Raw genomic sequence first — 23,425 nt, forward strand, 5'->3', positions numbered from 1 at the left:
AATCGTTACCAGAACAATTTTTCCATAACGAAGTTAGAACAGTAATAGGAGACGCACTTTAGTTTCTAACCCATTTAATTGTAATACTAGAATTCAATTAAATAGCATTAGCAGACGCCAGTGTCGGGTAAGTGGTTCCATTCCCGGAGTAATTGTGTCACGGATGACGCATTAAGACTACCTCAGGAGGTCTAGGCTTATATTTTATTATACATTAAACTATGTTTGTTTGTGGCCAATGTTACCAACATAGATCCTTAAAAAATATTATATTTAAATCTGATAAGATTTGATTGTCTATGACGTCCAAAATCTAATATTTTTTTATGTAGCGGCAACACTTTTATTTGTCAAATGTTTTTTTTTTATCGCCGATCGAGATTAAAATATGAGACACTATGTGTAACTACAGGCACACGGACAGATAGTGCTTTTCAATGCTGTTGAGTATGTTAATAATGGTTAAACCTTATAATTTTTACTTTGCCAATGGCCAGTCGTGTCTACGTATAATTTGGTGGTATGTTTTCCCGTCCGATATTCTGATGATGATGATTTAATATTATTAAAAAAAGTCTATTGTATTTTATCTTTCGAAGGATTTTCATCATAAGTTTAAAATGTACCAGTAAATGTACGTAATAATTATTTTGTCATTCTCTGTGAATACGCTAGTTTGAGAGCACTCTGTCGTGGCCAGCTGATTTTTATTAAATAATTACGGCATGGCTACGTGATAGCTATTATGTAAGGAATTTATTTAGTCAGAAATTAAAACTGAGGCAAGGTAATACAGTAAATCTTGAAATACATTTTCATGTAAAATGTTGCTGAGTCTTTCGGTCATTCTCGCTATCAAAAAGTTTTCAGATCTCATGTGGAGCCAAGCTTCTAACTCTCCATGCCCTAACTCTACTAGGACTAACTTCACAAACTCTACACCATACATACTCTACATTCAAATGGGCGTAAGGTGAGAAATTTATACACTGTTCATTACTTTTCTGTTATACAATAGTTCTTAAACTTTTATTGATAATTCATCTCGAATTCCAGTAATACGAAAGATGACTTCTGACTCTGTCAAAAGATGTTGTATAACGGTAGAAGTGATTAAATTTGGTACAAAAAGCTTCAAAAGTTGGTATAATAGTGATATGTGTATAATTCGTAAATGTTTGTAATGCACATAAAAATTATAAGTATCTAGACTTAGAGTTCAAGAAATATATTTGGACTAACAATGATTGCATCAAAACGAATTGGAAATTATTTCAGATTTTGTTCTCAATTGAAAATATAACAAATTTATTTGATTTGGCAATAACACAATTTGGCACAATACTAGGCTTTCATTATAACAAACCTATATCTACACATATCGGATTTTCTGTTAATTACATTAAAAGGCTGGTAACGCACCTGCAAGCCCGGTGTTGCAGATGTCCATGGACGGTGGTAATCAATTTCCATCAGGTTTGCCACGCATAACGTAATAATCAATTTCCATCAGGTCAGTCTTCTGTCATAAAATAAGAAAAAAACATTTTGACTTCATAACCAAAATCAGCCTTATAGATCTATTGGATTATTTATAATCATGCAGACCCTGAGGTCCTTAGTAACATATCAGAGTTTGAGAGTTGACATTGTTTTGCACTCCCGTACTTTGGAAAACTCGTAAAGGCAAAGTCCTGCACCAAACTTTTTTCCAATCGTATCATATTGCCGTTCCATCGTATTATGAAAGTAAATATAAATATAATAATATTATTCGCGTAATTGGCTTGTATCTATTGAGAATAGCCGCCTTAGTAGGAATCGGTCCAGAGAGTATAATCTAAAGAATACAATGATTTGTCCACGCCGAGTATTATATACTAGAGGCTGTATTTCAAATATTTCCTTCGATAATATTGAAGATATTCAAAATGTTGTTGTCGGACAACCAAATGGGCTAATTGATGGACATTTCTACCCGTAAATAATGGTACCGTAAGAAATACGAATCATTAATACCTGATATCATCAACTACCAATCATGGAAACAAAGATGTTATGTATCTTGCACCTCTAGTTACTGGCTTGGTCTTTAAAACGGGACAAAACAATACTAAGTTTAGCCGTTTGGTAGTAGAATTATCACGAGTACCTACCTAGAAAGTATGCAAAGCCTTGCCAATTATGAACTCCTATTACTTATTATGACACCAATCAGAGCGTAAATGTTTTGAGTATTACAAATTTCTACAGCATATTCCACCATTCTGTTCCAATGCGGATTAGTGGATACAGACGTTTAATAATTTCATTCGACTCATGCAGGTAAGGTTAGGTCTCACATTTTTTTCATTCGTTGCCGAGCATGAGATGATTTTTTTTTTTGGGTTTTTGCCCGGATTTGAACGTGCGAGCTTGTATCAAGTTGCATTTATCCATTGTGTTACTTTGGCTTTGAATTTTAAATACACTATGAAATATATTTATTAGTATTTAAATTTATTTAAAGTTCATAAAATTGTGACTTTAAAATTTAAATACAGCGTTATTCGCGATTCGAGAATCTCTGCAAATTAAACTAGATACTCGTGTAAGTGTTCCACTCGAGTCAAATTGAGAGTCGGTTTACACGTGTATATAATATGTTCGTACGCGTAACGTATATTGTACAAATTTGTGTATGTAATGGGAATTGTAATTAAGTAATAATGCAATCATCTAATCGTGTTACTTAACAAGTGAATGACCTATAAGACGACAGCTTATACTCATTGCATAGGGCTTCTGCTAATTTATACTAACCACTATTTAAACTATTTTCGACACTTAGTATCAATTTATAAACTCCCAAACTTTCAAAAAATCCATCAAAATCTGAATAGCTGATGCACTCGTGAGTGCTAAGTGGACTGTATTAAAATTAATAGAAAGGGGGCTGTTAACCCGAAATCCGGCCTCTTACTCTCGCAGAAACTTTTCTTCTTGGGGATGGTCCACACTTGAAGACCATGAGCCAAGAAATAGGGGATATTATTTGTAGGAGGACAATCGTTCGTTAGCTAACTTTAAAGCCCGACGCACTTCGATTAAGGTTGAGTACGGTGTACGTCTTACATTAAAATCATATCATGACTATAACAAATGTTTCACAAATGAATATATGCTGTATTTTAGAACAGCTGATTTTAACCAATTTCGTACTCTTCAACTTAAATTATAATTTGTAGAAATAATTGATTATTTCTATCCTTAATGGTGAGTATCGAACGAGTATTAATTATTCCTGTGATTCGTGAATTAATATTTCTTAGACTTATTGAAAAAAAATATTATGACTGTCAAATTAAGATGAATTTAATAAATGAATTTGATGTTTCTTCTGTAAGTAGATGTTCTTTGAGAAAATTCTATAACCAGAACATAATGTCTATATGTAGCTCGTTAGTCCAGGATAGTTCTAGAACAAATAAGCGTCGCAAGTGTAGCAGAAGATGAAAACTAGTTTAACGATACCTTTAACATAGTTGGACGATGAATGGAAAATTGAATTTCCACAGTGCAATGTTTGACCTACACGCTAATTGGGAACTAGAAACACAAACTTCGTGTACGGAACGAAATCAATGTATATTCACAATGAAAAATAACAACGAAAAAATTACCATTTCAACTCTCGAGAGAGTCAACTGACCTATTGAACTTTTTGGCTCAAACGTTACATCTTTACTGGACTTTTTCACTTGTGATGATTGCTAAAATCTGTCGGCATATTTTAATGAGCTGTTTGCAAACTTCAACTTTGATTTTAACAACGAGGCCTTGATGATTACTACATATTTTATCGACTATAATGTAATATTTGGAAAGCGTAGACATGGAAATCGTCAAACACACAAATGGAGTGTTTGTTTTGCAATATTTGCGTTATCTCCAATTTTGTACCTCTTTATTTGGACGGAAATTCTCAGATTTACAGTGCCTCGAATTCCTCGTGAAAAATGATGGAGAGATAGAGCGTAACTTTGGAAAAAGGATGAAATCAGATGGGATGAAACAGATAAAACGAGGAAAGGAATAATAATGGGTGTTCATTAGTATTACATTTCCAAAATGAAATATGTCATGCTATTATAATGTACCGGTGCGTGATATGGTTTTGTGCACTTATGTTTGGGAAAGTACTACCCACTTATCAATTATTCTACTGCCGTGTAGTTTTAGTTTTAGATCAAGTGTATGATCTTACAGGCCAATATTTGTCCCTTTGCCTACCCATAATTTTTTTTTTATGATAACAGTAGGCGGACGAGCAAATGGGCCACCTGATAATAAGTGGTCACCAACGCCCATAGGCAATGGCGTTGTAAGAAATATTAACCATTCCTTACATCACCAATGCACCACTAACCTTGGGAACTAAGATGTTACGGCCCTTGTGCCTGTAGTTACACTGGCTCACTCACCCTTCAAACCGGAACACAACAATACAGAGTACTGCTTTTTGGCGGTAGAATATCTGATGAGTGGTACCTTTGCGATTATTAAAAAATAAATAAATGTGTGAACATGTATTGCCTTGTGAGTAAGATCAATTCGTATATGATATGGTGGCAAACGGCCTGACGTTATCTTATGTCGTTATGTTCCCTCTTCACCGCCATTCTATACTGCCTCCTCTGTTCGTGTTGCGTGAGCGATATGCTTGATTTCTTGTAAGTATACGTTTCAATGGTCACGCAGTAAAATTATATATTAATAAATAAATATAAATAAATATTAGACAACATCACATACATTACTCTGATCCCAATGTATATAATTATATTTATTATGTATATATTATAAAAGATTTTTGTCTCATTTATTTTAATCTATAATTATTTATCGTTTTTCATTAATTAATCACCAATTTCTATGTTCCCTTCGATATTATATATGATAAATATCATTGAAGTTAAAAAATAAAACAGTTTACCAAAAAAAAGCAAATATATTTTGAAAATTTTAACATTTTTTGGTGATGCTGTACTCCTAAATGATTCTAGCCGAATATTATATAGTTACAAGTATGTAGAACATACAGATGCACTCTCTGTTTCAAATTATTGTATTCAAATATTTTGACATGATGTTGAAATTTCGATACACACCTGCAGTGTTATTCTGTGAGAACTCGATATGAAATATTCAAATCTTTACAGTGTTACGATATTTTATGACGACTGTATTCTTGATATTCTATAATTATTCTTTTTAATGTCACTAAGCACTTTTTGTCATTTCACGATCGAGTTTTAAATTATTCTTACAGTGTGACTCTATTGTACTTCATGATATTCACTCGCATTTGGGTGTTGCCATACATCATTCAGTTGTACCTTACGCATAAATAAAATGAAATGTCGTTGTAATTAATAATTCGTCGACCTCCGTGGTCGAGTAGTGTGTACACCGGTTTTCATGGGTACGCCATTCCGAGGTCCCGGGTTCGAGTCCCTGCCGATTCGATTTAGAAAAAGTTTATTAGTTTTCTATATTGTCCTGGGTCTGGTGTTTGTGGTACAGTCGTAACTTCTGATTTCCATAACACAAGTGCTATAACTTACATTGGGATCAGAATAATTATCAACAGGTACAAGGGTCATATCATCTTAGTTCGTATGGTTGGTGGTGCATTGACGATTTAAATGGTTAATATTGCTTACAGCACCACTGTCTATGGGCTGACCACTTACTACCAGCTGGTGAAGGTGCCCATCCGGCAACATATGTCATAAAAATAAGTTAAGCATTTTTGTTGGTAATACATCAAACGTGAACACTACCATTGACAAAGTGTATTTAACTAGATTCAACATTGGTTGATCTTTCCACAAAAATAATATCCAAGTTGAAATATATTTTCCTACAAATAACCTTAATGGTGCATCTCTTAATTCCAGATTCCAGAAGACCAAGACAGCTACTAATGAAGCGGTAAAACGATATAACTTTAAAACGGCCATAAAGAACAGATACCGCCGTGCTGACCAAAATGAGGGTACTTTCAATCTATCTTCCTTAGAGCAAACGTTGTTCGCGGAATTCAAGGCTTTTACAATGACGTAAACTGTTTTACCTAGAAATGTTGCATTGGGGGTGATCAGATAAGCAATGCTTTGTCTCTTTCTGTTGATTGTCAAATCAGTGATGCCAGAAAGAGAGCAATCAGTGTGTTGTGTATATAAGTAAAGCAGTTAATTTTTTTTTAGTTATATTTATTTTTCATTTTTTTTTTTTTTTTAGTGCACTTTTCATATGCCAGGCAGGGCCGTTGGTTGTTATAATGGTCAAAAAATAGTCTTGCGGACACATGGTTGTTATATTTAGAATAAAAAAAAGAAATTAAAAAATGAATGGCGCATGAGAAAGTTTTAGGTATAATCAAATCACATACATTCTATGTTCGAATTATTAAAATACCTAATAATAAAAACCGAAATTGATACATCTATACTCAGATCATAAAACAAATGGTAGATGGGAAGGGCGGAACATTATACTGAAGCAACAAAATCGAATACAAAGTCAAAAACGAATCCAAATTCCCGATAGTGCAAAATCTATGGGGAGTGCTATTATAGAGTAAGAAGTATGGACTTTCATATACAAGCTTCGAGTCAGAAATAAATATATATGTGTCTTTCAAAATCTACCCCATAAAAGGGTGAAATAGGTATTATATGTTAATATGGGGAGTTCTTAATTTATATTGTAATAATAATGTTATTTAATGTTAAATATTCTGAGTAAAAATAAATACATAAATATTTTTGGAAATACAACTTTAAACGGGAGAACCATTTACAAGGATGGAAACTTTACGAATACTACGAAATTTAAAAAAAGTAGTCTTATCCGTTTGAAATTTACTATTTCTGTTTTTTGATTGATATAAATGTTAGCCAGCATGTATGATAAAAAAAAACCTAATTAAACTCTTTGATGCCTCGATGTGACGATATGACGATATGACGATATGTATTTCAAAGTTCTATATTTGAAAGTAACTTACACTAATTACATTTCGCTCACACGTCAACATAACGCTCTAATAAGCGTCTCAATTTCCAATCATATTGTAACAGATGATCATACAATGTTATTGTTAATTAATGGGCGTGAATACTATGTCAAATAACATATTAATATATCAAATATATCTAATATATCAAATTCTTGTATATATGTATATACATATATATAAACGATTTTTTTATTATTGTTAGTATTAATATTTATATTTATATTCCACCGCCAAATAACAGTATTGTATTGTTGTGTTACGGTTAGAAGGGTGAGTGAGCCAGTGTAATAGTATATAGTATATAGTACTAAGATGTTATGTCCCTTGTGCCTGACATCTTAGTTTCCAAGGTTGGTGGCGCATAGCTGATGTAAGGAATGTGTTATATTTCTTACAGCGCCTTTGTCTATGGGCGTTGGTGACCACTTGCCATCAGGTGGGCATATGCTCGTCCTCCAACCAATGCCATAAAAAAAAATAAGTAGTAATTTCTCATATATACAAGCAATTACTATACTTAATCTAATACCATATTTAATCTAAACAAAAGGGTGACAATAATAAAAAAAAAAGATATTTTAGACGCAATCACTGCTAATCGTGTCCAAATAGGAGTACTATTCAGCTCCCAAGTTAGGTTCCAAAACCCAACGATGATTTTCAATGGTACTTTTTGTAGCTGTGATGGGTTGTGGCGATCTATCTTTGTATAAAGACCCAAGTATATAATTCTAGTATGTTTTTAAAAGTAATTCTAAGTAAGTAAGCAAGGCAGCCACTGATTTCTGCTATGGCTTCTTCCGAGAAAAACCGCTGAGAAACTAAAACTTTACTGTTTATAATAGTTACTTTACATATTTAAACACTAAATACATTTATTTAACTTTGATGAAATTCAGTATCGTCGTATTTTTCTTTCCAGAAGATTCTAGTAAGCCAATAAAGTTATGCGCAAAAATACATATTTACATAAAGAATAACGCGGACTTAGTTTTTCTGAGGCTTCTGGAAATGGTCTAATATTATCTATTGTTTCCTAAAGGCAGCACTTTGTAAAGTCAATTGTAGGAACCCTTTTCGGCTTATTACGCAAAGGCACGAAGAACATTTTTACCCTTTTTTTTTCGGTCACGATGAGTCCTCGGGGCGCGTAAAGCCCAAAAATTATTAGAAGCGTCATCTCCACATCCATAAAGTCGAAACGACCTCCGGGCTTTCATTTGTATCTCGAATAATTTGCTTAATCATTTCGGGGATCAAGTTATTGCTGTTCCCTTTTGTTGCGCTGAATTTTAACGAATAAATATCATTCAACTTAGTAGATCTTTTAATGGTGTTTGTTTTTTATGTAATTTGTTTTATTCTAATGTCAATTTATATGTGGTACTGGCTTCTTCGCGTGGTTTTATCCGCGTTTCAATGCTGTAGCGATAGATGGCGCTGATTGTAAATGGACGTTATTGAAACGCGCTATCTCCAAATTCGTTGCTTCATTTATCATCCTCCATATTTGGTAGGGAATAACATATCGACGACTCTTACTTAAAGAGTTTGAATTGGCACATTCGTCTTTGCACTTTTATCGCGTAGTTGTGTCGTATGTTTTACAAACTGTAATTTTAAAAACTGACTGTAATCACTTATCTGACAATCGTAGAAGTATTTATCTTCTTAAGATGTATCGCTCGCTAGGCATATATTTTCGTTATTGTATATATTGACGTACGAGCTTATGGGCCACGTGATGGTAAGTGGTCACCACCGACAATAAACAATGGCGCTGTAAGAAATATTAACTATTCCGTACATCGCCAATTCGCCATACTGTTTTTTGGCGGTAGACTATCTAATGAGTGGGTGGTATCTATCCAAATTAGCTTGTCCAAAACCCTACCACCAAGTAAGTACTTACTAATATATCAACTATTAAATTCATCACTAAGCATAAAAGTATATAACATAAGCGTGCGACAAATTTACTTTTAGTAGTGTTCGCGCGGTCGAGTTTGTATATTAACTCTAAAATAACATTTAACTACCCTTATTTACAATTACTCTCGTATTTATAACATTAGAGCGGATAAGCTTATAACATTATATGATTGTATAACACATTGGTATTATAATATGACGACCTCAGTGGTCGACTAGTGTGTACACGGGTACAGAAAAAGTTTATTAGTTTTCTATAATGTCTTTGGTCTGGGTGTTTGCGGTACCGTCGTTACTTATAATTATCCATAACACAAGTGCATTAGTTACTTACATTGGGATCAGAGTAATGTATGTGATGTTGTCCAATATTTATTTATTTATTATTTTTAATATTTAGTAGATATTTTTAATACAATTAAAAAAAATCACAGCTTGAAACAACAAACAATTTTGTATTATAATTAATACATATTTTTTCTCACATCAATATTAAACGACGAGCATGACGAATTTATGTGATCGTAGATAAATAAATTAATGTCATGTAAACCGTTGAAAGCATTACCTTCGTTTCATTCACCATTTGATCCCCGGATAATACTTCGGCGTAAACTTTAACCTTTCTCGATAAATGGGTTATCTACGGCAAAATTTCCAATTTTGTTTGGTTGATTTAGACGAAAAGAATTAAACTGTTTAGCTTTAAAATGGTAGTATAGACGTAATATAATAAAAAAAAATTACTTACAAATAATAAGCCATTGTTCAATTTTAGTGAACGAACAGTATTAAGTTCTCTGTATTGAACTTATTTGTGATAGGTAGGCGGTAGGGCCATACGGCGGTAAGTTATCATTATCGCCTATATAGATTGGCGTTGTACGAAATATTAACCATTCCTTACATAGCCTAGGCGCCACTAACCTTGGAAGGTATGATGTTACGCCCCTTCTGCCTACACTTACACTGGCTCTCTCACCTTTCAAACCGGAATACAACACTATGTTTTTCTGTTTGGCGGTAGAACATCTGAAGACTGCATAGTACCTAGTCGGGCTTCCACAAAAACTGTACCAGTAAACGTTGATTTTTTTTTTTCATAATAACATAAAGTATTAAGTTCTTTCTTAACAGTGCACTTTAAAATCACGTGCACGACGTACGTATGATTGTCTTCATAACCGAGCATGAGATGATTCACACAATCTTCGTTTTAAAATTCACGTGCTCTATCTATATAGGCCATCTTAGAATAGTCTAGATGAGTGAGTAGAATCAAAATCTTAAGAATAATTTTAAATAAAGATTATTGTCACCAAACGATAGTACCATACTGTCGTTGGGGTTACCATTCTGTTTTAACTAATTAGGAACTCGTACATATTGACGACGGTAGAAAATATTTAAATATATGAATAATAAAATATACAATTTAATTTAAAGAAATGAATAAAGTTTTTTTTTTGTAGTATAGTTTGTAGGAGAGGTAAGTGGGCCATAAAAGGTCATCACGGCCCATACACACTGGTACTTTAAAAATATGGTCTATTCCTTACATTGTTATGCGCTACCAAATTGGAGCTAAGATGTTATGTGTCTTGTGCCTGTAGTTACATGGGCTCACTCGGTCTTCAACCCCAGATGAACGGACAATAACAATACCTAATAGTTCTACCACCAAGCTTATGATGGCGCTCATTAATAAAAACACATTCATATAAAATATAATATAAATCAAACAATAGAGAAATAGATCAATGACACAACACGTCTGTGGAGTTAATGCATTATTTGAAAAAAAAAATTAGCAGCTATTAAAACTACTTTTTACGTGCCGCAGATTAAATATAAACGAAAAGGGCAACGTTTTTTTTGCGCTTTGGGTATTAATTATGCTTCAACATTTTATAAAAGGGTTTTAGCCTTAATATTTTTTTGGTTTTAAACGGTATTTTGCAGCTTAAATAGCGGCATTTCATTTAAAATGCGATTAGGCTATGTGTAAAAATAAATTGGACAATTAATTTAAAAAACGAACGCCGAGTGAGTTATTATAGTATTTTGGTATTATAAATGCAAATGTGAGTTTATTTATTTGTAATAATTTTACGCCCTAACTACTAAAATGATCATTATGAAACTCTGCATTCATAGTATTAGGTTTGAAGAAAACGGCAACCCCTCGAGAAAACCTCCACCTACATATTTTAATACAGAAGCGTGTGGGCTCTCATAAATAAAAATATATTGACTGATTGTTCTGCGCGAAAAAGGATAAATATTTCGATTCATAAGTATAAAATTATATAAAAATATTTTAACACCATGTATATATATTTTTTGTTTATATTTAGAACGTGTGAAGTTTTTTAGTGTCTTGGGTTCAAATTCAGGCGAGTACCAATGAGTATTTTTTATTGATCGTAAAATAACGTTAAAAAAATGCTCGTAATAGAAAATGTACACGAAACGATTTATTATGAGTGACGTCACAGTTCCGGTTGTAGATTGTTACGTTCATAATTTACGAGGCGATTTTGAAACAAAGGCTAACTGTTGATGCTTAAAATTTTCAAACCATATATTTTTACTTTCAGTACTAGCTTGTAGTAATAAATATATATATAAATAATAATAAAATAATTGAACAATAAATATAAAACAAAGGCGAAGTTCTATATTAAAGTATATTTCGTTGTTGTATATTGTCCTTATATACAAATGATGATATATATATATGTAGAACTCACCGCTCATCTCATAATATAATTGTTCTCAATAAAAATAAATGCTTCACAGATATTGCTGTTTTAGTAAATATATATATGTTTTATGTTAATGTAATATGTTGTTTATTTATTTTAATAAATAAAGTCATTAAAAAACACTAAGACGACGATTTTTATTCGACGCCGAATAAAAAGCATAATAGTGAATGATAGTATTTTTTATTCACAATATTGTGTTAGAGTACTGATTCAAAATGAAACTTTAACGAAATAACTTTACGATTAATTATGATTTATTTAAATATTATAATACGTACTTATGAAAATTACACGGCAGAAGAAAATGTTTTATTACAATAAGTAAAAAATACGTTCGTAATAATATAAATCGTACTTGGTTCTAACCAAGATAAGTACTATTGAGAAATAGGATCATGTTATGTTAGAGTCTAAGTATGTTTGAGTAAGGAGATCTTTGTATATATTATACATTAAACAATCTTACCATATTATTCAACACGAACGAAACAAGTCACATTTTTATGTCTATACAAAAACATCACATTTTATATACACAAAATTATATCTAGATTTTTTATATTTTTTTATAATAAATAAATAATAAAACTAAATTCCGTCACAGTAAACTTAACCGAAGTTTACCAATTGGGGCGTAGCGCTGACGTAGCATTCGCTACGGAAGCTACGGCACGACTGAGACGCTACGAGCGCTAAAGATTCATCTCGAACCCAACTGACATTATATTTTAAATTATGTATTTAACATTACTTGTTTCTTTTGGAAAGGCATTATGAATAGCTGTTTTTATTTAATACACGACTTTTTCGCAATAGCATAATGAAAGTTGTATCTCGAAATGTTTTTTTATTAAATAATATTTTTATAAGACATAATATTTATTACAGAGGCGTTCTGTTTTTACTACTTGTTAATATTTCATCCATTACTAATTTCAAGGCTTATTGTGTTCTTTAAGCATATTTTGCTTTCCTTGAAATTATTTACTTTCTACTTTGGTCATTAAATTAACGATTTAACAATTAAGCCGTTTCGTTCTACGCGCTTGTAGTAAATATAGTTTATATGAATATTATATGGAATTAAATAAAAACTATTAATAATAACACGAATATTAATAAAAAAAAGTTTGGTTAGTTAAAATAAAATATTGCAATACTTTTATGGGTTTCTTCTAGACCTGTCTCTATTCTATCATTAAAATAAAACAATAATTTGTACTGTTAAATTAGGTTAGTGTAATAGTTAGTTTTAATAGAAGCATGAAAGGAACACTAGAGAGGATATTTTTTTTTATAGCATTGGTTGGCGAACGAGATATGGGCCATCTGAGTAGTCACATAGACAAAGGCGCTGTAAGATATTTCTTAAACATTCCTTACATCACCTACGCGCCACCAACCTCGGGAACTAAGATGTTATGTCCCTTGTTCCTGTGATTACAATGGCTCACCAGTTGTATTATATTATACCATATTAATTTGGGTAGTCTATATTTATTTCAGTACGAATGTATAAACGTGAAGTTGACTACTATAATTATGTAGGTTGTTTTCCTTTTTGCCAGATAAAAAAAGATATATTTGTTTGTACAAAAGTTTTTTTATTACATATAGAATATTTTTATTTTGACCATATTAACGATTCAAATAACTGTTTTTAGTTGTATCTATGAAATATGTCATTATAAACTATTTATTTCATGGATGTTTTTGCTATGGGCGATCCATGATCGTATATCGGTTATGTGATGCGCTTCTACAGAACGAAGTTAAAATTCTCCACACTTTAGTGCCGTCGACTAGCAAACGGTACAGGTGAACTTAAAACAGCATTAATTGCTCGTAGTCTGAACTTTTCTTATTTTTATGTTTGGTGATGATTTACTCTGTGGTAGGGCGTGTAAGTCCGTTTGTAAGTACCACCGACTCATCGAATAATCTACCATATTGAGTTCCAGTCTGAAAGTTGAGTAAGTCTGTGTATCTACAGACAAAAGGGCCCTAACATTTCCAAAAGTTGGTGGCGCATTGGTGATCTAAAGAATGGTTAATATTCCTACAGTGATGACAAGACAAGGTGAGCGGTGGTGACTACTTTCCATCAGGCTACCCATTTGCCCGTCCATCTGTTTATATCTTTAAAAAAAACATAGAATACATTCGAAGAGAAAATAAAAATGATAACTGTACTAAATCAAGCAGTATTTTTTTAAAAATAAATCAAATCAAATGACATGATCAACATCTACCAATTTTCAAGTGCGTTTTATAAAACATATTTATTGCTACCAAATTAACTATTTAGTATATTTAATATCAAAACCATGCAGTTATTCTGCTTGTACATAATTCCATAAGACTTCCACTTGTGATATAAATACAAAAAAAATGCTAACTGAAAATGATGTAACAATACCCTTTTTTACGAGCTTTATTTTAACTTGTTGTAAAATGTTTGTTTGTTTAGTACAAGCAAGCCAAATTAAAACCTATTCCTCGAATACTGAGTTGAAATGTAAATGTACACATTGGTTCGGTGGATAATGCATTTTTATATTAAACAAGAGTTAGCTTCAGACGAAGGATCGTAACAGTCAACAGCAGAGTCAAATTTTGTATATAAGTTTTTATAAACTTGTTTTTAAAAAAAAGTGTATTGCGTATTTTGTATAATGCTATCCATGGTATTATTTTGACGTACGATATACTTTCCTTCTCATTTGGACCGCGGCAACGAGTGTATCATTAGTACGCTGTGCTAAAAGTTAGCTAGTGTAACGAACTATCATCCTTCACATATAAATATTATCACCCATCCCTTGGCTCGTGTTCTTCAAGTGTGTGAAGACCAAGGGAGCGCAAGAAAGTGTCTTCGAGAGTAGGAGCCCGGATTTCGAGGTAACAACTCAACTTTTTATTCATCTTAATACAGTTAATTTATCTCTCGCACGTACAGGTTGTTTATTATTAATTATATATTTTAAACGTATGTTTTTTTAATATATATTTTTATTTATTGTCAAAGTGTAGCGTGTAATAAATTATTATCAAGAAATACAAACACAAACATATTTTTATATTACTTTAATTAAATAAATAAATAACATATATGGCTTCAAATATTGAATTTGGAATTAACACGAAGAGGAAGACAATTTGAAAGCCTGTTGCAGTATACTATACAATAAGTCCTAGTCGACGACGAATCTAGTTTCGTCCTAACTTGTTCTGTAATTGTTAATTGATGACTACCGGGAATTTCTGAGAACTGAATAATTGCAATATATAATATCCTAAATTTATATTTATTTCTATTAGATATATGTATATATTATGTGAGTTAATTTTGATTATATGTTTATTAAAAGTATAAATAAATATAAGTAAATATTTTACCTTTATTAAGTTGGATGTATAACTGACATCGATTCGAAATGTAGATTCTAAAGAAAACCAAGAAGTCTGGCACATAATAAAAGGTTTTTATAAGAGGGAAAATTAAACAAATTTCCCTTTAACATATTTATAATTGGCTTATGGATTTCAATATAAAAACGGTCATCGAGCAGATAGTAGATATTCGAAATCTCTTATAATAGCTCTCTAAAACTACGAATTTTAAATAATAATTTTAAATTTACTAATCCTTACTATGATATCCTGACAGCGAAGTGTGAAGAGTTTTTGACATTATTATGACACAGATTCGATTGCCGATTGAAAAACGATCCGCCGTTTTCATTACAGTAAAATAAAAAGTAGCATGTACGAGTACATATCAAATAAAATTTTCTTGAAGACGCTTATAATTCTAGACGATATAACAATACATAAAGCTGATGAATATACATATAAAATTATTATAATTTATCTCTGTGAACAGGAATTAATTTTAACATAATCTAAATTAACCGACAGCTTGATCAAATTTCAATTGTTGTCTATGAATAAAAACGAGTTATATTTTATAAATCAGATCATTTTGTAATTCGATAGTATTCAGTTAATCTACATTTATAGGTTTCTATACCGTTTATGATAAGTATTTACAATTCGGGTTTTTCTTTTGTTTTTTGCGTATTCTGTTGGATTTAATTCTTATGAAATTGACAAAAAAACATTATATTTTTCTGAACTTACAATACCGAGACACTCTTGGTGTGTGAATTAATTGTCTTATACATGTATATCTATTTATATGCAGCACATACACGTATATGTATAAATATATATATATTTATGGAAAGTATATGTATTCTTGCAGTCCATATTTGAACTGAATATTTGATGAAGAAATAAATAGCGTGAATTAAAAATAGGCGTATGTTCTAATGACTGATACGGCCTGCTTCTTCGGCGTGATTAAAATAGTTTTGAAATGCATGCGAGTAATTAATTACAGCAAGATATTAATGATCTATTTATTATTAATAATAATAATTATTATTATAAGGGAGTGCGTTTTCACCTAAGACTACCACGAACAGATAAGTCAACCTTGTCTGTTCGTGGTTCCTTCTGCTACCGGCTATTGGAGGTATATCCACTAACCCAAGTTGTGTAATGGTTCAAAAATTTTGACTTGTGGGCGCCGGTGACGGCAATTGGCGGTTAAGCGACCAAAATAACAATGAATTTGATGGAAAGAAGAAAGCTTTGCTCTAATATCAGAGACCTGAATTATTGTCAATATTATCGAAAATATTTATAAATAACTCTTCCGGCTTTCCATGCATTGTATGGGTTGTTCGTCAGGTGTTCAGTATAAAAAATATGCCTATGTCCTTTCATGGAGGTGAAAGTTGCTTTATACCTAATTTCATCACATTGGGTTAAGTGGTTAGGCCGTAAAAGAGCAACAGACAGACAAAGCTATTTTCACATTTATAATATTAGTAAAGGGTAGTTATTATTTAAGTAAAAGAAGAAATAACTTCGCATAAACGTCAATAGAAGATCCTTTGAATATAATATTTATCGAATAGACGTTTCTGCCTTCAAAGAGGCATATACATTTATTCCTTACTCATCGGTGTCATCGACGTCGAAATAGAGGCTCTATTTCTATATATCTTACGATTAAAAGATTCAATATTCTATTATCTGTCAAATAAGTACTATCTAATTATTTATTTGAGGATTAAAAAAACAATCCTAAAACAAATAAGGGCTACATTATTCAAATGCTTAGTTTAAAGCCATACAAACATGCTATTCAGTTAAAATAGAAAGACGAAAAATATTACTTTGATAGCAAAGGTCGTAACTGTTCAACTATGAACTTTCAATTAGATATTAATTATGTAGTCCAGTTAACAGAAAAATACCCGAACATTCAGCTTTGAACAAAGGAACAATAGCGTGCCTGCGAAATATAGGGCTGTCAAAGAGCTGAAATTAATGATATTTCTTTTTTATGTTGTATTAAATTACAATATTTATTTATTTTTTATTTACAAATCGGTAACCGTATTAGTAGTTTTAAAGGTTCTATAATTGGGGAGCAAGTTTAAATTATATATATTGTAATTAAATTTACTTTTAATCAAAGTAGAAACTGCCACCAGTTCAATAATTTTTTTTTTTTTTAAGATTATTTTCAATTTTTAATATTACGAAGATGCTAGCATGTCATCATTTTATGTTCAAGGTGTGCTATCAATGAATGAACTTATTGCATACATAACTTTTGTACACAAACGATACGATAAATACAATTCTTAGTAACAGAGTTAGATTGGACGTTTTCTGGAATCTTATTGTTACGCCGTATAAATTGCCCCACAAAACAATTGTTGTGGGGTAATAGGAGTCTATACTATACTCTACTCTATATTGTGGGGTAATAGGAGTCATCATTCTTTTTGTTCCTTTCGCAAATTCACATATATTTTTCCGGTAAAAGTTGTTTAATAATGTATATCACCAAACCAACTACTTCTAAACGACTGGACCAATTTGGATATATATTTTATGTTTAAGTTTGGATGGTTTAGATCGCGCCCAGGGTTTTTTTAACAAAAAAGAATAAAATGTTTATTCTACCAATACTAAATCGAGTTGGGATTATTTTTAAAAACTTTCAGAGAATAACCTTAAATATTTATGTAATATTTAATAAAAAACGTAACAATTTTCTTGTATAAAAGTTTGTGTTCTCATACAAGCAAGTGTGGTACCAGGTTTACGTGCTTGTCTCGTTACGGTCTCGCGTGCCTCTTATCGCTTAGAAACAAATACAAGTAAATTTATAAGTAAAAATAATAGTTTAAATCTAGATTTCATTGACGTAGCTGACTCGTTTTATAGGATGTGATCCCCGAGGCATTATCTATGTTTAGAATACAATTACGGCTCAATTAACCTTCGGCTTAACTTCAAGTAATTAAGATTCAATTGTTATTAAAATTAAATTCATGTAAACAAAGCCTTTTATGACACACGTCGACTGATTGGATGAACTTAGTCGTTTATGTATTACTGACTGAAATTCTCATTATTGTTATCTCAAAGAGCCGAGATGGCTCTGTGGTTTGAACACCTGGTGAGCCCGAGATTGCGGCTTCAAACCCGGACAATCACCACTGGATTTTCAACTGTTTAATTTGTATTTTTAATCAATTCGAGCTCGGTGGAGAAGGCAAAGGTAAATGTTATTGCTTTTTTTTTATTTAGTTGCCATAAATATATTCTTTGCAACATCCTGGCACCTGAAAGTGTGCATTCCCGTACCTCGGAGAGCACGTAAAGCCGTTGGTCAAACTGGTTGGTCAAATTTGCTGTTCCATCGGATAGTGAGGGACCAGATAGTGCACCTGTGTTAGCCTTCCGTTGTTAGCTCGTCTCCCATGAAATTGGTCACCCTCACCGATATTGGCCAGGATGTCTCCTTGCGAGTAGTTATATCGTGGATGCTCTGCAGATAATTGGCATGTAGGGTAGAGCCCTTACCGGTTGTAGAGAATGAGGTGCAAATTCTAGGTCAAGCCATTTATTTGATGAGTTGACGATGCTTTGTGTAGGCCCGTCTGGGTATGTACCATCCACCCATCAAATATTCTACCACCAAACAGCAATGCTTAGTATTAGTGAGTAAAGTAGTGTAACTACAGGCACAATATCTTAGCTTTCAAGCTTTAATTCAATACACCATGTATTGGCGGTGCAATAATTGTTCAATATTTTTATATGATATGGTGACTACCTTCCATCAAGTGGCTCAAATGCCTGTCAGCCTACCGATGCGATAAAAATATTATTTGGATTGTGTGTGGAAAGTAATTATTAAGTAATGCTAAAATATACATCTGTTCCCTCACGAAGGCGCTCCCGTTATTATTTTTGCTGCCTTCTTTCTTACATTAGTCATTTCAAGCACACTAAGACATTCTGAGCACAAGTGTCACTCATACGCACGCTTATAATTTATCGTGATAATTTAACGCATCCCCTCGTGAGAGAACAGATCTGTAACGAGAAATTATTATGGAGGATTTCTTCAACATAACGTTGACTTTGCGAGGGATTTGTGCAAGAGCATATGATTAAGTACCACCCACATATTCTGCCGTCAAATACCAATACCTAGTATTTTTGTGTTCTGGCTTAAGGATTTAATGAATCAATGTAACTACTGGCACAACAAACTTAACATCTTAGATCCAAAGGTTGGTGGTGCATTGGTGATGTAAGAAATTGGTAATATTCTTGCTAGCGGTTTCATAAAAAAAAACACAAGAACATGTAACTGTTTTTAAGATCAATTATTACCTAATCGGCTCAAATATTGGATCAACATGTTGTTGGAAAGCTTCAACACTAAAATTAATTAGAAACTCATTTTGCTACAAGCCAAGTCTGCTTTCTCTGAAGTCGAATGTAATTTCTATAACTTCAAGCGAAGAACTAAATGAGAAAATAAGTTTTATTATTTATTATCGCTTCCTGTGGGTTTACACGTCAGTTGAGAGTATTTTATTTACAAGAACTACATATATAAGTAACTAAAATTAAACACCTTAATATTAATTACTTTGTTTATTTAAATTAATTAGTAATTAGAAGATTAATTAGCGCAATGTTAATTATAATTGGAGTCAGCTTGGACTCCCGTAACTAATATAGTACATATATTTTTACTTATGACAAACTAGGTGAACCTGCAGCTTTAGCCGCGCGAAATTTTTGAAAAAAATACTATAATACTCATACTGTCCCTACTCATTTTACCTCAAGCGGTAAATTAGAAAAAGTAGCTCATGTCCTTTACTGGAACTCAAACAATCTCCAAACTAAATTTTATTTGAATCAGTTCATCGGTTTCAGCGTGAAGAGGTAACAGACATTGTTTCGTATTTATAATAATAGAATAGATATTAGCTTGTTATTTGAGTACTAAATTGATCTAAATGTTTAGGATATTATTATTAATCCATCAGCCATGTACCCGATGGGATATCCAATAAAAACACTGCAACGGCTTTAACTTATAAACAGAACTTTAAATAGCCATTTCCATATTCACAACTATCCAAAAATGGTGAACCTCTATTCTATCATCTCAAGTTTCAACTTAAGTAATAAATTTTCAAAAAAATATTTAGCATATTCTTTAATTTATTAAAATAAACCTAAATAATATTATCAAGAATTTCTATATTATCTTTCATTCTCTATTTAACACCCTTAGAGAATTATGAAAAATCTTTTAGTGCTCAACTACTTTCAATAAGAAATTCCAGTGTCTGTGAGTTTCATGTCAGTTAGTAATTTTAAGAAATTACTAACTTTTTGGAGAAACGTTTCACATATTTCTGAAAGACAACGCGTCTCAATGTGGAGCGGGCGAGTCGAAATCACGTGACCAATTCTCCTCAATAATATTACCCGTATCGCTATTGTTCTGTTGTTTAGGTATACGCCTAGCATCGGCAATATTCCAAAAACCACTTGAATTATAAAGTTATGTCCCTTGTGCCTGAACTTGCATAGGTCCACTCACCGTTCAAACCGAAACATGGCACTATATAGCCAAGCAAAATATACTTGTTGACTGCCTCGTCGGTCTAGTGACTGGATATAAGGCAAAAGATTCTGAGTTCCTGGAACCCCTTGTCAGGCAATTTGATCAATGTTTATTTTTATAATAATTATACAAATCAAATAACTATTTGTGTATTGAGTGTTTGTCTAACAATATTTTATGACATGATTTTCGCAAAATAAGATATCTGCTAACAATCCCGAATAGTTCTGATTTATTTTTAATACAATAATCATTTGATGTTTTTTGTTAAATATTCAAAGTTAAAAATGTTTATTCGATTTAGAAGCATTACACTTGCTTCTCTTTGACAGACTTTGTTTTATGAGAAGACTTCGACTTTCGGAAACGTGAAACGTATATCTACAATTTTTAGATATTACAACGCTTTAAAAATCCATATTCCTGTAATTTACCGATCATTATTTAATATTTCAACTTGATTTTTATGATTGAATAAAACCGTTTTAAGTTAAGGAAAATTTGACCTAGTTTCGAAGAAGGCATTGCTGAACGCTCGGCTGATGATAGCAGTGAAACGGCGTTTACGATATGATTTCTCGTCTAATGTGTTTATAAAATAATAATAAGTTGCTTCAGAATACAGAATTTTTAACATATATTGTATTATTTATTTATATTTTTCGGCCGATCTTGAGACTTGATCTCTTTTGGCCGCAAATGAACAAAAGTTACAACGACATATTTTGTAAAGCTTGAAAGTAAGAAGACCTTTCGAATAATATCCAACGAAGTAAATCTTAGTCAAAACCGATATATACAGAAAATATTATGGCGTGTAACTGTGGACACAAATATAGGTGAACTATTCTAAGTTTGATGAGTCGGGAATTTACTTAACGAGAAATCACGCGCAGCTCCGATGGATTTACGTGCTTTCCGCAGTACGGAAGTTTAACTAGCATTTCAACTTCTTCGCTTTCGATTTCTCCTAAGAGTTCTTTGATAGAAATTTAGATTTGCAGCCTTATGATGATGTCCTCCTGACCGAAAGGCATCGGTGACCAATATTACGGAAGTCTAGCTAAAGGTGCATAAGTGTACAAATATAAACATACATCCAATGGGACGTCAATTCCGACACGAAAAGAGTTTAGGCGCAGGATCAATGGCTTTACGTATATTCCGAGAACCGAGATGGCCCAGTGGTTAGAACGCGTGCATCTTAACCGATGATTTCGGGTTCAAACCCAGGCAGGCACCACTGAAATTTCATGTGCTTAATTTGTGTTTATAATTCATCTCGTGCTCGGCGGTGAAGGAAAACATCGTGAGGAAACCTGCATGTGTCTAATTTCAACGAAATTCAGCCACATGTGTATTCCGCCAACCCGCATTGGAGCAGCGTGGTGGAATATGCTCCAAACCTTCTCCTCAAAGGGAGAGGAGGCCTTTATCCCAGCAGTGGGACATTTACGGGCTGTTTATGTATGTTATGTACGTATATTCCGAGGCATGGTAGTGTATATATCTCCAATTCCAGACATCGGGCTTTTACTGAGTCTTGTGTTACTGAGAAGAGCTGTTTTTGTCGAGAAAACCCAACCTCCTTTTTTAACCATTTAATTTACGTTTTAATTTAGGACCTTGGGATCTATAGCTTTATAAGTCAGACACTTTTAAAATAAAAAAAATATTAAAACCAAAATATTCTTTATTCGAGTAGGGTTATAATAATACTTTTGAGACGTCATATTGCAGTGTTAAATGTTTTTAGTTTCATCCCCATAACATCTGGGGTTCCTCAGAGTTCTCATCTCGGTCCCCAGTAATTTAACATTTTGGTTAATGATATACGGAAAATTATTCAAAATCCTAACATACTTCTATATGCCAACGATACAAAACTATTTGAAATCATAAAAAAAGAGATGACTGCTCTAAATTATAAAATGATTTAAATATTTTAGGGCAACATTGCTCATCTGACAGACTACATATTAATTTTGATAAATGCTATTATACAATATCATTTTCTAGGAAAAAAATCCGATTTTGTTTGATTACACAATTTCCAATCATTCAATTAAGAGTGTGACAGAGCCTAGGGAACTAGGAGTACTCCTAAATTCTAGTTTACTATATTTGAAGGGTATAATATTGTAATGTTATGGATATCAAAAATGTAAAGAATGAATTTATTAGAAAATTAACGTATAAATTAGGGGCCAAATCAGCTAATAAATTCAATTTTTTTGACGTCTGAGAAAAGCAGACAATACAAAGATCAGATTTTTCTTAATAAAATCATAAATAACTATATCGATTCAGTGTACTTAGTTAACAACTTTTATATCAAGTGAAACTCTTATACCCAGGCATGATATTCCTGAAAATAAAATATCATGCCTGGATATCAACAAATACTAAGTACGTTTTTTTATCATTAATACAAAAATGTATAGAGTATATGCCCTATACTGATCAATGACAATGTTTTTGTTGTATTTTATAATAAATGTATGGATTCCCTCAATTATAAACATTTCATCAATAATGCGGCTACATTATTAAAGATTATTCCACATAAAGTGACAACTTCGTATCTAAACTATATGCATCAACAAAAACACGATACAATGTGAAGAT

The sequence above is a fragment of the Vanessa atalanta genome, chromosome 9, assembly GCF_905147765.1.
Source record: "Vanessa atalanta chromosome 9, ilVanAtal1.2, whole genome shotgun sequence".
Lineage (NCBI taxonomy): Eukaryota > Metazoa > Arthropoda > Insecta > Lepidoptera > Nymphalidae > Vanessa > Vanessa atalanta.